The sequence below is a fragment of the Cherax quadricarinatus genome, chromosome 64 (assembly GCF_038502225.1).
Source record: "Cherax quadricarinatus isolate ZL_2023a chromosome 64, ASM3850222v1, whole genome shotgun sequence".
NCBI classification, from domain to species: Eukaryota; Metazoa; Arthropoda; class Malacostraca; order Decapoda; family Parastacidae; genus Cherax; species Cherax quadricarinatus.
The window spans coordinates 13756876-13772870 of NC_091355.1; positions in this window are offsets into that span (position 1 = coordinate 13756876).

The following is a 15995-nucleotide window of genomic DNA, read 5'->3' on the forward strand; positions in this document are numbered from 1 at the left end:
ACTCTAAATCTCCTATGGAGGATCCTAATTCTCAGTTCACATATTACAGTGCGTTAAGTTACTAAGTGTAGGAGAGATCTTAAAATGTGAGTGAATCTCCCTGACACTGTCCTCGCTCAGCTAGAAGAAACCTAAGAACTAAGAACTCCGAAGGAAATAAGTCACACTGCTTGATTGTCGTAGGTTAATACTAGAAAGGCAATGTTTATTTTTTTTACAAGTTAAATATCCCTCTGTTGAGGGAGTTATCAGAGGGTACAAATAAAATAATTTGGATTTCTCTTGGTTTACACGACAGAACCAATAGAGAAAGTATCCTTGGGGCACAGTGTTATTCCTGACGCTCTTCTCCCAGCACCACGTCATTCCTCAATCTCTCATCCACCTCTCAGTTCCTCAGCTCCTCGCAGTTCTCGCTCGCACAGTGTAAACAGCCACGCCCTGCCTGCCCAATCCTTTTTAGTTAACAGCATGCAACAAGGTGTGTGTGTGTGTGTGCTCATTTATTCGTACTCACCTATTCGTGGATACAGAGGTTGAGTCTGGGTTCCTGGCCCTGCCTCATAAACTGGCCGTTACTGGGATTACATTTGTCCTGGCTTCATGAGCTCTATCATATCTATTCTTACTTTGAAGGTTCTCTTTATCCTCCCTGGAGTTATTTATTTTGTTTTGCAGGTCCTCTGTATTCATTTATTTGGGGCCTTTGTTGCGTTTAATATAATGCTTTCTGTTTATGGTCTGGCAGAGATCGGCAAACTTTTTTGGGTATTACCCCAAAACAAATTTGTGTACAGCGAAATTACCCACTAGACTTGAAAGTCCAAAGAATCCGGAAAACACAATGAGCATTCAAATTTAAAATAGTTTTTGGAATCCATTTGTATGGAGAATACAGTCATACAGTCTGAAAAGTATATATTATACGCGATAAAACAGCCTTAAAAATAAAACACAAAATTAACAAAACTTCATTAAATAAATAATAGTAACATACATATTTACTAAAAATTTAATTAAGGAACTAAAGAATTTCATTGAAAACATTTTTATTTCATTACCCCTGAGATTTTCATTGTTCCCCTATTTGGGATAATTTACCCCGGTTCCACGACCTATGTGAATCTTAATGATCTACCTGTGTTCCGCATTCTTTGCTCGTTTTCGGTGTATTCTTCCCACATCTTAGCAACTGAAATTACCATTAAACATTTTTTCTCCACTGGAAAATTTTCTTGATATCTTAGTGAAAGGCTTTGCGTCTTCTACTTTCATTATCATCCGCAAAGGTTAATACGAAGCTGTGGCTGGTGTTTTTATCTGCTACGGGGATGAGAAACAGTAAAGGTGCCAGTACCGTGCCTTGAGAAACTGATCTTTTTAATTCTGTAAAGCACATTTGCATTTTGCTTTTCTTCCAAAGCCTCGTTTATCTCATAATGATCCAACAATTGTATTAATCAAAAATTTCCTTCTCTGACTCCATGTTGACTTGGGTTGTGTAGGTATATGGGTATACCTGGAGGACATTCAGGAGGTCAGTGCCTCCCACGGCCCGGTCCATGACCAGGTCTCGTGGTGGGTCAAAGCCTGATCAACCAGTCCTCTTGCTAATGATACTTGATGTTTCTTAACAATATCGAAATACAGAAATCAGGGCCAAGAACTGAGTGTATCGAAAAGTTTCTTTTTCTTTTTATAATCTGAAAGAATTTGCGGTAATATCTGATAAGCAGACACATAAATGCATTGTAATGAGAACCTTTACTGGCAACGTTTCGCACACACACTGAGCTTTATCAAGCCACAGAGAAACCTAAATGAATATTTTATACAATATCTCTCCATCAGTGTCTGATATATTATGTGTGGGGTGTACAGAGAGAAGTGGTGAAAGGTGGGAGACAGGTGGGAAGGGAAGGGGGAGGAAGAGGGGTGAGAAGAGGAAGAAAGAGGGGCGAGAAGGGGAGGAAAAGGGGTGAGAAGGGGGAGGAAGAGGGGTGAGAAGGGGAGGAAGAGGGGTTAGAATGGGGAGGAAGAGAGGGGAGAGAAAAGCGAAGGAAGGAAGAAGAAATGGAAGATAAATAATGAGTGAGAGGCGGAAAGGGGAAAAGTGAAAGGAGAGAGGAGGAATGTAAATGAAGACGAGGGAGAGGAGTAGAAGGTGCGAAAGATGTGCACTGTGGTGGGGAAGAGGAGGGTGTAATGATGTGCACGGTTATGGAAGAGGAAGTGGTGATGTGCACGGTTGTGGATGAGGGCGTGATGATATGCACGGTTGTGGAGGAGGGCGTGGTGATATGCACGTTTGTGGAGGAGGGCGTGGTGATCAGCACTGTGGTGATGTGCACGGTGGTGGAGAAAAGGAGGGGTGTGTGTGTGTACTTACCTATTTGTACTCGCCTATTTGTGGTTGCAGGGGTCGAGTCTTAGCTCCTGGCCCCGCCTCTTCACTGGTTGCTACTGGGTCCTCTCTTTCCCTGCTCCATGAGCTTTATCAAACCTCGTCTTAAAACTATGTATGGTTCCCGCCTCCACTACGTCACTTTCTAGGCTATTCCACTGCCTGACAACTCTATGACTGAAGAAATACTTCCTAACATCCCTTTGACTCATCTGAGTCTTCAACTTCTGACTGTGACCTCTTGTTTCTGTGTCCCCTCCCTGGAACATCCTGTCTTTGTCCACCTTGTCTATTCCGTGCAGTATTTTATATGTCGTTATCATGTCTCCCCTGACCCTCCTGTCCTCCAGTGTCGTCAGGCCGATTTCCCTTAACCTTTCTTCATAGGACATTCCCCTTAGCTCTGGAACTAACCTTGTCGCAAACGTGCTTGATCAAGTGCGGGTTCCAAACAGGTGCTGCATACTCCAGTATGGGCCTGACGTACACGGTGTACAGTGTCTTGAACGATTCCTCACTAAGGTATCGGAACACTGTTCTCAGGTTTGCCAGGCGCCCATATGCTGCAGCAGTTATCTGGTTGATGTGTGCTTCCGGAGACATGCTCGGTGTTATACTCACCGAGTATAACACCGGTGCCTATACTCCGTCTGCGGTCTTCTGTGCCCTTCCCCGATCTTCATTAGTTTGCGTTTGGCGGGGTTAAATTCGAGAAGCCAGTTGCTGGACTAGGTGTCCAGTCTGTCCAGGTCTCTTTGAAGTCCTGCCTGATCTTCATCTGATTTAATTGTCCTCATTAACTTCACATCATATGCGAACAGTGACACTTCTGAGTCTAACCCTTCCATCATGTCGTTCACATATACCAAAAATAGCACTGGTCCTAGGACCGACCACTGTGGGACCCCGCTCGTCACAGGTGCCCACTGTGATACCTCATCACGTACCATGACTCGTTGTTGCCTCCCTGTCAGGTATTCTCTAATCCACTGGTGCCCTTCCTGTTATATGCGCCTGATCCTCCAGCTTCTGCACTAATCTCTTGTGAGGAACTGTGTCAAAGGCCTTCTTGCAGTCCAAGAAGATGCAATCAACTCACCCCTCTCTCTCGTGTCTTACTTCTGTTACTTTATCATAAAACTCCAGAAGGTTTGAAACACAGGATTTTCCTTCCATGAATCCATGCTGGTTGGCGTTTATACTCTTGTTCCGTTCCAAGTGCTCCACCACTCTCCTCCTGATAATCTTCTCCATAACTTTGCATACTATACACGTCAGTGACACAGGTCTATAGTTTAGTGCCTCTTTTCTGTCTCCTTTTTTAAAAAGGGGAACTACATTTGCCGTCTTCCATATCTCGGGTTGTGTGTGTGTGTACTCACCTATTTGTGGTTGCAGGGGTCGAGTGTGTGTGTGTGTGTGTGTGTGTGTGTGTGTGTGTGTGAGAGAGAGAGAGAGAGAGAGAGAGAGAGAGAGTGTTAGTGTAGTTTAGAGTAGTTTATAATTATTTAGAGTAGCAGACTTTTACTCTACGTTGCCAATATTTCTACCAGGTGCTCGTCTAAATATTGGCTATATGGGCGTAGGGCGAGTTTCTAATTTTTTTTTTCCATGCAAAGATTATTGACGATCTTTACTTATTATGTTGAAAATGGTATAAAACAGCAACAGGCTGATGATTAAGACACATGTGCAATGGTTGGGTATCTATATTGTTGAAACGTTTCAACAGTAAAGATACCCAACTGTTGCTTATTGATGAAGCAAATAACGAAAACGAATTTCATGATATTCCTAACATTTGTTCGCAGTGTGTGAGCGCTGAGAGGAATGTATCCCTCAGGGTATGTACTGTGAGCTGAGACAAATACATAGCGCTTAGTTTTGATAATAATGATACAAATACACTTTTCGGTGCATATATCCGGGTTATTCAGTTCTTCAATGGAGTGTCATTCAGTGTTTCATCAGGGTGGGAAGTCATTCAGTTCTTCACTGGGGTTATTCAGTGCTTCGTGAGGGGAGGATTTAGCACTTCACAAGGAAATCTTTTATTGCTATTCTAGGGGTTATTCAGTACTTCACAAGGTGGATCTTCAGTGCTTCACAAGGTGGGTATTCAGTGCTTCACAAGGTGGGTATTCAGTGCTTCACAAGGTGGGTATTCAGTGCTTCACAAGGTGGATCTTCAGTGCTTCACAAGGTGGGTATTCAGTGCTTCACAAGGTGGATCTTCAGTGCTTCACAAGGTGGATCTTCAGTGCTTCACAAGGTGGATCTTCAGTGCTTCACAAGGTGGGTATTCAGTGCTTCACAAGGTGGGTATTCAGTGCTTCACAAGGTAGATATTCAGTGCTTCACAAGGTGGGCTCAGTGCTTCACTGAGTTATTCAGTCCTTCACGGGGATCATTCCAAGATTCACGAAGGTATTTGGTGCTTCACTGACGATTCCACTCAGTTCTTCATTGGAGGGAGTATCATTCAGTGCTTCGCGAGGTCATTAAGTATTTCACGAGGGTTTATTTAGATTTTTCGCAGGTGGATTTCATTCGATACTTCACAGGAGGAAGTCGATCATTGTTTCAAGGACGTGGTTAACCAATGCTTCGCTTTGCCCAGCTGGCTTCACGTACTTTAGGTCACTGCTAATGATATTTTTGAAACCTTTCCCATGTATTATTTTGGTAGGTCCCCAGACATGCTTAGCTCACTTGTATCTGAGGTGTACTTCTCATATATTAGTCTGCATTGAGGCTGGGTAATCATATTCCTCATCTTCGAGCAGTGTGCTGGTCGTACCCACACATGCAGCTGTTCTAGTTAAGAAACATGTGCAACATCTGATTGTCTTTATTGTACAATAAAGATAACCAGATGTTGCACATGTGTCTTAACTTCCATCTTGTTGGTATTGTATACCTTTCTTGCACAGCTGTTCTAAACTGTAACGTCAACGCGTATTAGGAAGTGGGAAAAGAAGGAAGGAATAGAAAATGGAGAGAGAAAGAGAGAGGGGGAGGGGAAGGAAGAGGAGAGGAAGAAATAAGAATAAAGGATATGAGGAAGATTATTATTATTATAATCAAAAAGAAGCGCTAAGCCACAAGGACTATACAGCGATATGAGGAAGAGGATGTTAGTATTTATTATATTCCTCAGTAGGGACGTGAGTGGTTTGTGGCAGTAGTTCTTAAGTAACAAACGGTGTTGTGAGGGGAAGCAGTAAGCAGCCACCCTGGCTGCATGGAGTAATAGGCCACGACACAGGGAGGGAGAACTGTTACTTGAGTCACCACACTCGCCTCTACTTAACTATGTATACCTTCGACTTGCTACCTTAGGTTGCAAATGTGCTGGGATGCTAGTGTGCTGGAATACTAGTGTGCGGGAATGCTAGCATGCTGGAATGTTAGTGTGCTGGAATGATAGTAACTACTGGGTTGTGTTTGCGAGGGACGAGGCTTAATTCTTGGTAACGTTGGTATTTACTGGTTCCTGGCCTCTACGGTTTTTGAAGCTGTGTATGGTGTTTGCCTCCACCGGATTCTTAAGAACTGAATATTTAACTTATTTATCACTAAGACTAAGGACCTATTTCCCATCAACACTGTCTCTTATCTGTATTGTGTTTTTATACCCACCCTCTCTCTTCAAATTGCCTCGCATTTCAGCTCTCTCTACCGAAACCTCTGGGTATCTTGTATATCATTATCATGTCTTCCCTGATCCTTCTGTTATATTTAATTCATTTAAACCTTTATGGTTCATTTCTATTAGCTCTGGAGAAAGAGATTGTACAAAGAACATTATTATAATCAAAACTGTTAAACCCACTAGGGTGATACAGCACTGCTATACAAAGAACAAAATAAAACAAGCAAAAAGGAAGAGCGTAACTAAAGAGACAGTAACTTGCCTGTACAATAGGCTATTTCAAGAAAATACAAAATGTTACACAGCAACCGTATTTATAACAGATGGTTTGGTAATGCCAACAAATTATGGATGATAAACAAGAGCAGTAATTGGAAACTTTATTGAGACAATATTTGGTCTGCCCAGCAGGCTTTTTAAAGTCTGATGGCCTTTTTCCCCTTAGGCAGAAGAGGCCAGCCACGGTCAACATGCAGCTTTTCCTCTTGAGAAAATTTTCCCTCAATATGCCTGTTGCAACATTGCAAAGCTCCTGATGAAGCACAGTGTGTGAAAGATCTTGAGCTGAAATTTCCATCCTCCATGGCTTGTTCTGTGCACAGTATATATATATATATATATATATATATATATATATATATATATATATATATATATATATATATATATATACACACATATATATTATAATCACGCTACACAGCGCCTGGGGGGGGAGTATCATGATTTAGATCAAAGGAAAATACACACACAGTTCATGGATATCAAATTGGGGAGGAGTAGTATGGAAGAAGTGAATGTTTTCAGATATTTGGGAGTTGACGTGTCGGTGGATGGATTTATGAAGGATGAGGTTAATCATAGAATTGATGAAGGAAAAAAGGCGAATGGTGCGTTGAGGTATATGTGGAGACAAAAAACGTTATCTATGGAGGCAAAGAAGGGAATGTATGAAAGTATAGTGGTACCAACACTCTTATATGGGTGTGAAGCTCGGGTTGTACATGCTGCAGCGAGGAGACGGTTGGAGGCAGTGGAGATGGCCTGTCTAAGGGCAATGTGTGGTGTAAATATGCAGAAAATTCGTTGTGTGGAAATTAGAAGGTGTGGAGTTAATAAAAGTATTAATCAGAGGGCTGGAGAGGGGTTGTTGAGGTAGTTTGGCCATTTAGAGACAATGGATCAAAGTAGAATGACAGGGAGAGCGTATAAATCTGTAAGGGGAAGGAAGGCGGGGTAGGGGTTGTCCTCGAAAAGGTTGGAGGGAAGGGGTAAAGGAGGTTTTGTGGGCGAGGGGCTTGGACTTCCAGCAAGCGTGTGTGAGCGTGTTAGATAGGAAACCGGTCATTTTTATATAGCCGGACTTGAGTCCTGGAAATGGGAAATACAATGCTTGCACTTTAAAGGAGGGGTTTGGGATATTGGCAGTTTGGAGGGATATGTTGTGTATCTTTATACGTATATGCTTCTAAACTGTTGTGTTCTAAGCACCTCTGCAAAAACAGTGATTATGTGTGAGTGAGGTGATAGTGTTGAATGATGATGAAAGTATTTTCTTTTTGGGTCACCCTGCCTCGATGGGAGATGGCCGACTTGTTAAAAAAATATATATAAATTTTTATTTAATTTCCTCCATCATAATAGTATATTTGGAGGGTATTCTGGGGGTCAATGCACCCACAGCCCAGTCCATCACCAGGCCTCATGGTAATTCAGGGCCTGATCAACTAGGCTGTTACTGCTGGCTACACACAATCCAATGTACATACCATAGCATGTAAGTAAGTAAGTTTATTCAGGTATACACAAATACAGTTACATAGAATTATCATACATAGCAGCATATGTGTAGAGAACCTAGGATAACTCAAAAAAGTCAGACAGAGTGACTTATTTCCATTGGTCAGGTACTGACTTTACTTAGCTGTTCAGCTCCCTCTTGAAGAGCCAGGAGTCTATTGGTAATACCCATTATGTAGGCTGGGAGGCAGTTAAGCAGTCTTGGATTTCTTGTTGTGTCATTGCTTAGTGTATGGAGCCTCTACCAAATGTCTTGCTTTTGTAGAAAGTGATTTCTGTGTGCAGATTTGGGACTAATCCCTCAAGAATTTTCCAGGTGTAAATTATGATGCATCTTTCTAACCTGTGTTCCAAGGAGTACAGATCAAGGGACTTCAAACATTCCCAGTAATTGAGGTGCTTTATATTGTACTTACATGTATAGTGAAAGTTATCTGTATATTCTCCAGGTCTGCAGCTTCGCTTGCCTTGAAAGGGGCTGTTATTGTACAGCAGTATTCCAGCCTAGAGAACGGACAATATATGAATTAAATGCATTAAGTCTGTTAAATCTGAATACAAATTTGCCCAGTGGACTGCAACAATAATAAATAATTCTGTATTTAATGGATTTTATCTGTTGCTTCCAAAAGTTGTTTGGCCGTGGATTTTGCTCATTAAATCGAAACTCCATTAAATCATGTACCATTAAATAAATATTTTTTGGCTTTGCTTAGAAGTTTGCATCATCATAGAGTTTTGCAATAATGTGCAAGTATTAACATCAGTATGAAGGGAAATGAATACTGTACATATTAAATTTCTTCACCATTTATTTATCCTTTTACAAAACTAAAATCCTGACAATTAATTACTGTACAAACTAACAGCAAAATCAAATTATGGATGCGTACCTTGGAAGAGATTATCTAATAACAAAAACCTATAAAAACTGCACTACATGAAACTTTAAACCAATTATATGCCATTGAAAAATTATGAAGACAGTACCTGATATCTATACTAATACAGTGGTACCTCGAGTTTCGAACAGCTTCCAACTCGAACAGTTATGTAAGTGTATTTTTGTAAGTGCTTTTGTAAGTATATTTTTGGGGGTCTGAAACAGACTAGTCTAATTTACATTATTCCTTATGGGAACAAATTTGTTTGGTAACGGCACTTGAACAGCCTTCTGGAATGAATTATGTTCCTAACTCGAGGTACCACTGTACTTCCCCCTCAAAAAAATGATGGGATAATGATCAAAGAAAGTGAACCTGACTTCACCTTCCCAAGATCAAACCTGATTACTTCCCTTTTCCCCGAGGTGCTGTATGGTTAATATGGATTTAGCACCCCTCCCCCATGAATTTAATAATAATGCACTAATGCTCATACAAATAACCTAGCAAAATAATATTACAGACATTACACAAAGCAAAAAGTAGCTTAAATAATTCATAAACTACCATGAGGTAGGAACTGAAAAATAGTGGTACTTACGAGTTTAATTCATTCTGTGACCGAGTCATAATTCAATTTGCTCGTATATCAAATCAATTTTCCCCACTGAAATTAATTGAAATGCCATTAATCCATTCCACCCCTTAAAAAACCACCCCAATTTTCTGGTTAAGGGTTTTTAAATAAGAAAAATGTATTTATAAATAAGAAATACTGTATACTCCACCCACCACCATCTCTACTCCACCCACCACAGTCACTACTCCACCCACCACTATCACTACTCCAATCACCACCATGACTACTCCACCCACTGCCATCACTATTCCACCCACCACTATCACTACTACACCCACTACCATCACTACTCCACCCACCACTATCAGTACTCCACTTGCCACCATCACTACTCCACTGACCTTAATTAATGTTTCTGGAAAAACTCTGAGTGTTGAAATGGAGGTTACCTCTTCCCCGGATTTATACAAGAACCAAACAGGGAACGAGGTGCCTCACTACAATCTGTGGTTAGTGTGGGAGTATTATCCTTCCAGTTATGTCTTGGAAGAGCATGTGGGATAGGACAAAGTACCTGACGTTCCTCTGGGTACAGAGTTGGATTTGACTTCAGATACGCCGCCAATTAGTGGTGGCGTATCTGAAGCTCGCTCTTAACTCGGATTTTGGCTTGCAACTCAAAGTAAAAAATCAACTGAGCAACGGCTCATAACTCAAAAAAGTCATAAGTTGGGGCACTCATAAGTCAAGGTACCACTGTATTTGCATTAACAAAAATTTATAATTCCTCCTTTGGTTGACTTTTTTTTTTTTTACTTGAAAACTCCAATACATAAATAACTCGCATAGGAGACAAACTTTTGATGATGTTTCAGTCCAACTTAGACTGAAACATCATCCAAAGTGTGTGACTAGTTAATGGTCCAAGTCGGACCAAAACATCGTAATAAGTTTCTGTATGTGTATTGTTCCAGTCACAGTATTGTGACTTTGTATTCTTTCTGAAAGCTCCAAAATTTGCAGCACAAAATATTTTCGTCCAAAGCTATTAAAGAAAAAAGAAATGGCATTCATGGAATCACAGAATATCTTAAGAGATAAATCACAATATTTCAAAAACCACAACATAAAACTTATTGAAATAGGCAGTTTTCATTACATGATGAAAGATTTTGTCATCAGTCTTGCATGAACACTCTTCTAGCATAAAGTTAACACAATTCAAATTAGGTTACAGATGTACATACAGTGGAACCTCGGTTTTCGTCATTAATTCGTTGCAGAAAGTCTGATGAAAACCAAATTCGACAAAAACTGAAGCAATATTTCCCATAAGAAATAATGTAAACCCAATTAATCCATTCCAGACACCCAAAAGTATTAACAAAAAATACATTTTATAGAAAATAACTAGTTTTACATACAGAAAACAATGAGAAATAAATATAAAGGACTAGTGGAATAGGTAAATGAACATTTAACATCACGCCGCGGGGGTTATCTCTACCACCATCACTACCACCCTCTACTGATGAGAAACAAAGCAGACTGACTAGGAATGTGTGGGATGCTTTGCATGGGCACGGGCTAACACATTTGGTACAGCGGGCCACTGTCAGCTCGACGAAAACCGAGGTGATAAACGAAAACAGGGACAAAATTTTGACAAAAAAAGTTGCCGAAAACCAAATTTGAGGAAAACCAGGGCAAACAAAAACCAAGGTTCCACTGTAAATTTGAGCATGTACATAGATCAAAATATACATAGTGTAAGCATTAAAAGCAAGCTGACCATAATTACATTTTCTTACATTCCTGTATTGCACGAACTGCAGTTGAAAGACCACATGTGTTGGTTCTTAGTTTATCTGTGATTTCATGTGCTATTATATATATATATAGTATATGTCCATGTACTGGTACGTATGTTAGCATGTTTTAATTTTTTTAAGAAAACTGCATGAATTTATAACACAAGAAATGTAGGTATAATCAACAAAGCAACATTACACACCATATCTACTTTGCCCAAAAGCTATTATAAGACCCCCTATTATTACAATAAGAATTCCATTAACACAATGAAATTCTTATCTATAAAGCACACATTCAAAAAAACACTACATGGATCTTAGTGTATTCACACTCTATTAATATAACTACTTGTTATAAAATACTGTATTGGAATTGTTTGATTTCTTACACGTATATACTTAAAAATATAAGAGGTATAATGAGAATCTGATTAAAAAACATCACTGCACAACATATATACACATTATCAGTTCCCTGTGGATAATATAAGGCATATTGGTTCCTGTACATTTTTTTAAAAACTGGTCACCTCCTACAGAGGTACAGTGACCCCAAAAAATGAAATGCATTCATCATCAACCATTCAACAGCTGTGTTCTCAGAGCTGCTGCACAGACATTTCAATTCCAATGACTTTCTCAACTGCAACATTTCCACCTCTTCTACAGAGAGCAAGCACTGTAATCCAACCTCTAGAATTCTTTAGAATTCAGGATAATAAAACTTTTTTTTTCATGTATCTGCAGTGTGTTCCAGCTGCATGTAATATGTTACAATTGTTGGAACATAGTCGTGCAAACTAATAATGAACTTGTATTGTCTCTTTTTTTTTTATACAAAAAAGTACAGTGGTACCTCGGGATACGAACAGCTCAAAACTCGAACAATTATGTAAGTGTATTTATGTAAGTGCTTTTGAAAGTGTATGTTTGGGGGTCTGAAATGGATTAATCTAATTTACATTATTCCTTATGGGAACAAATTCGTTCAATACTGGCACTCACAGCCTTCTGGAACAAATTAAGTTCGTATCCCGAGGTACCACTGTATCTATAAAATTATAAATAAAAGTATGAAAGTCAAAATATGTGAGTAAGGGATCCCCAACAAATGGGACATCTCAGTCCCAGGCTGAGGGCACACGATACAGTTGTCAAATACAGTGGACCCCCGCTTAACGATCACCTCCCAATGCGACCAATTATGTAAGTGTATTTATGTAAGTGTGTTTGTACGTGTATGTTTGGGGGTCTGAAATGGACTAATCTACTTCACAATATTCCTTATGGGAACAAATTCGGTCAGTACTGGCACCTGAACATACTTCTCGAATGAAAAAATATCGTTAACTGGGGGTCCACTGTATAGAAGATGAGTAATTAGGGAAATGTCTTTCTTGTTTGTGATGTAAAACAAGCAGTCCTCAGAGACCAAGCTTAAAGTGAAGCTTATTTCATTAAAAAGTGCCAATTTGGTTACCGAGTAAATAAAAAATTAAATACAGGTTGTGGGCTACAAATGCAAGTTACTTACAGTAATAGATATCTAACCAATCCAACTTGAATGAAAATAAGGCTTATGAAACAAAATGCACTTTCATGAACTCTTTATAGCTGCTCACTATTATCATTACCATTTTCTTCATCTTGTACAATAGAACTAGTTACAGTTGTTACATCCTTCAGTAGCAGAGCAATGGTAGTAGGTTGTGCATGACATACCAACAGTAAAACCGCATCTCTCTTGAGCACATACCTTTAGAGCTTGGAAATTAGATGCTATAACTTGCAGCAGTGTTGGAGGAGACATAGAACCAGAATTAAAGACAGGAATAGAGCAATTATCAATTATTTTTCAGCCAAGGGCCAATATGTCCACAGGTGGTGGGTACTGCTTATCTGCAGTAAAACATGACCTGAAGATGGGCATGTTGGAAATACAATGCCAAGTTCTTATTGGTCAGCAGAAGGATTCTGATTACTGGTGATGCTTCTTTTTTTGGGAGGATTACAAAATGAAGTTGATTCATCTGAGTGACTAAATAGCATCCATAAAGAGTACTGTAAAAGGATGAATCAGCATCAAGCATATCAGACTGAGAAGATGCTTCTTACAGTATGTTCCCCAGTTCTGTATCATCACTTAGAATAGTGATAATTCTGTCACCATAACCTCTGACTTTAAGCAACAAATTCTTATCAGGACAGAAAAATTCTGTAATGTCACCCATAATACTGCAGAACCACAAAGAAGACTTAAGGATTTCATGTCGTCTAGATTTCTCATACTTGTCTCCTTGTTGATAAAAGGCATTCCTGGACTGAGAATATATACAGAAGAGCTTCCCTGAAATCACCACTGTCTTTTAGATGCTTTAGCTAACAAACCCTCATGTCTATCAAAAATTATTAGGACCTCTTCACAGACATTATAAAATTTCAATCTGCCACATTTGGACAATTCCTGCACGAGGCCAGACTATACTGTAGATCAGCTAAGGTCTATCCCTTATCATAATATCTCTTGTTATTAACTGTCTTGATGTAAAATTTATCCACTGTAGCTTTATTTTCCTTAAAAATTTTACAAAACTGATTCTGTAATGCTGTCATTTCACATAGTTCATACTGGAGTTCTTGCAAAGGGCTAATATCTCTCTACTACCCAATGACATGAAGGTTTGTTATATATCAATTCCATGTCAAAACTACTCTTTTCTTTAGATTTCCAGCAGTGCTGTATGATCCGTTCAGGTTCAGTATTTAATAATAATAGAGTATAATCAAATTATTATTATTATTCAGAATTTCCATGATTTCCACATAGTGAGATGTTTTGTCATGAAAGCCATAAAGCAGGTTATTCTTGAAGGAGAGTGACATGTTATCTCCATTTCCAACTGTTAGAGTATCATCCACATTAACATTTGCATTAGCAATCATGATAGTGCAGATACTAATGTGAGGAGTGTCACTCATGTCTGACAGTGTTTTACTGTGGGTGAATTGCCCAAATTCATAGTCAGCTGACTTTTCCTATGAGTGGATTTCAGCTTTAATCTTACAACATGTGGTACATGCTTATCAGAATCATTAGTTTTTACAACTTTGATTGCTTCAGATATATGATCACAAACTTGCACAACCATCTAAATGCAGCACCAAAACAGCATCACCAAACTACCTAAATGATTTCCTTTAAGTGACATTACCATTATAACCCATGTACATTTGATGCACATCCAGTGTTGTCCACATCTGATAGCAATTGCTTGCTATGTTATCTATTAAATTAAGTAATAGTTATCTATCACACTGAGAAAAACAAAATCAGTAACAGTACATTCATATTTAGGCAGTCTTTGTTGCTTAATCGGCAGTTTGCAGAACTTGTCATATCAGTCTTTGAGGTCCTGTGCATCTTCTGCAAGTAAATCATACGTTGCATGCGAGTCCAGCTCTCATTCCTTTCTAAACAAGTTAGGAAGACAAACTACATGAGAAATTCTTTAGATATTTTCAGCTGTCCTGCACTGTGTCACCTCTTTGGATTCTTAGAGCTAGAGACAGTGTAGTCACAAAATATTCAATGTTCCTCTAAGTTCAAAGCTTTTACCTGAGAATGATGGCATCTTTGCAACGAAGGATCACTAGATCTTTAGCTAAACCTTATCTTTTTCTCAGATGTTGGAGATGAGCTGATGGGCAGGACGAAACCCAGCTTTGATAACAAACAGAACATTATTATTATAATCAAAAAGAAGCGCTAAGCCACAAGGGCTATACAGCGCTGCAGGGTAGGGAAGGAAGCAAGGGAATTGGATGGCAGAAGGGAGGGGGGATGATCAGCAGGTTACAGAAAACAGCGGGGCAGGGGTTAGTACGGGGGTAGAGGGTAGCAAGAGATACAAGTAGAAAGGGCTGAAAGTATCAGAATTTGTGAAGTAAGTCAGTCGTTGTCAAAAAGTCAATGAGAGAGTCCGGATGAAAGGTGGGTCCATCAGCGAGAAGGGAAGGTAAAGAGAGAGCAGCGGGGCGAAGACGACGACAGAGGTAAATTCTGCGTGCTCGTTGATAAAGTGGGCAGTCCAACAGAATGTGGCTGACTGATAATGGAGCTTGGCAATTCTCACAGAGAGGAGCAAGACGCCTCTCCATGAGATATCCATGAGTAAGACGAGTATGGCCAATGCGAAGACGGGAGAGTAGTCTCCCAACCTCGACACTGGTGATAAGAAGACGGCCAGTAACCTATACTCGGTTTAATAGACTGAAGTTTGTTGCCGAGCATAGTAGACCAACGTTGTTGCCAACGGGTGTGAAGGTGGGAAGATATTACAGCAAAATAGTCCGTACATGGAATACCTCTATAAGAAACTGGTAGGTCATGTACTGCTGACCGCGCAGCAGTGTCTGCCTGTTCATTGCCCTGCACGTCAACATGACCAGGGACCCAACAAAAAACAATATCTTTATGCTTAGTAAAGATGCGGCGTAGCCAAAGTTGGATACGGAGGACTAAGGGGTGAGGTGTATCAAATTTTTGTATAGCCTGTAAAGCACTAAGGGAGTCTGAGACAACCACAAATGATGACACAGGCATAGATGCAATACGGATAAGTGCTGTAAGGATGGCATATAATTCAGCAGTAAAAATACTAGCTGAAGATAGTAAATGCCCTTGTACGACGCTGTCCGGAAACACTGCTGCGAATCCTACGCCGTCAGAAGACTTAGAGCCATCTGTGTACACAGCAATGGCATGAGAATGAGAGTGAAAGTGGTCAAGAAAAAGAGAGCGGGAAGCGACCGTAGACAGTTGGGCTTTCGAGCAAGGGAGGGAGAAAGAACAGACTCG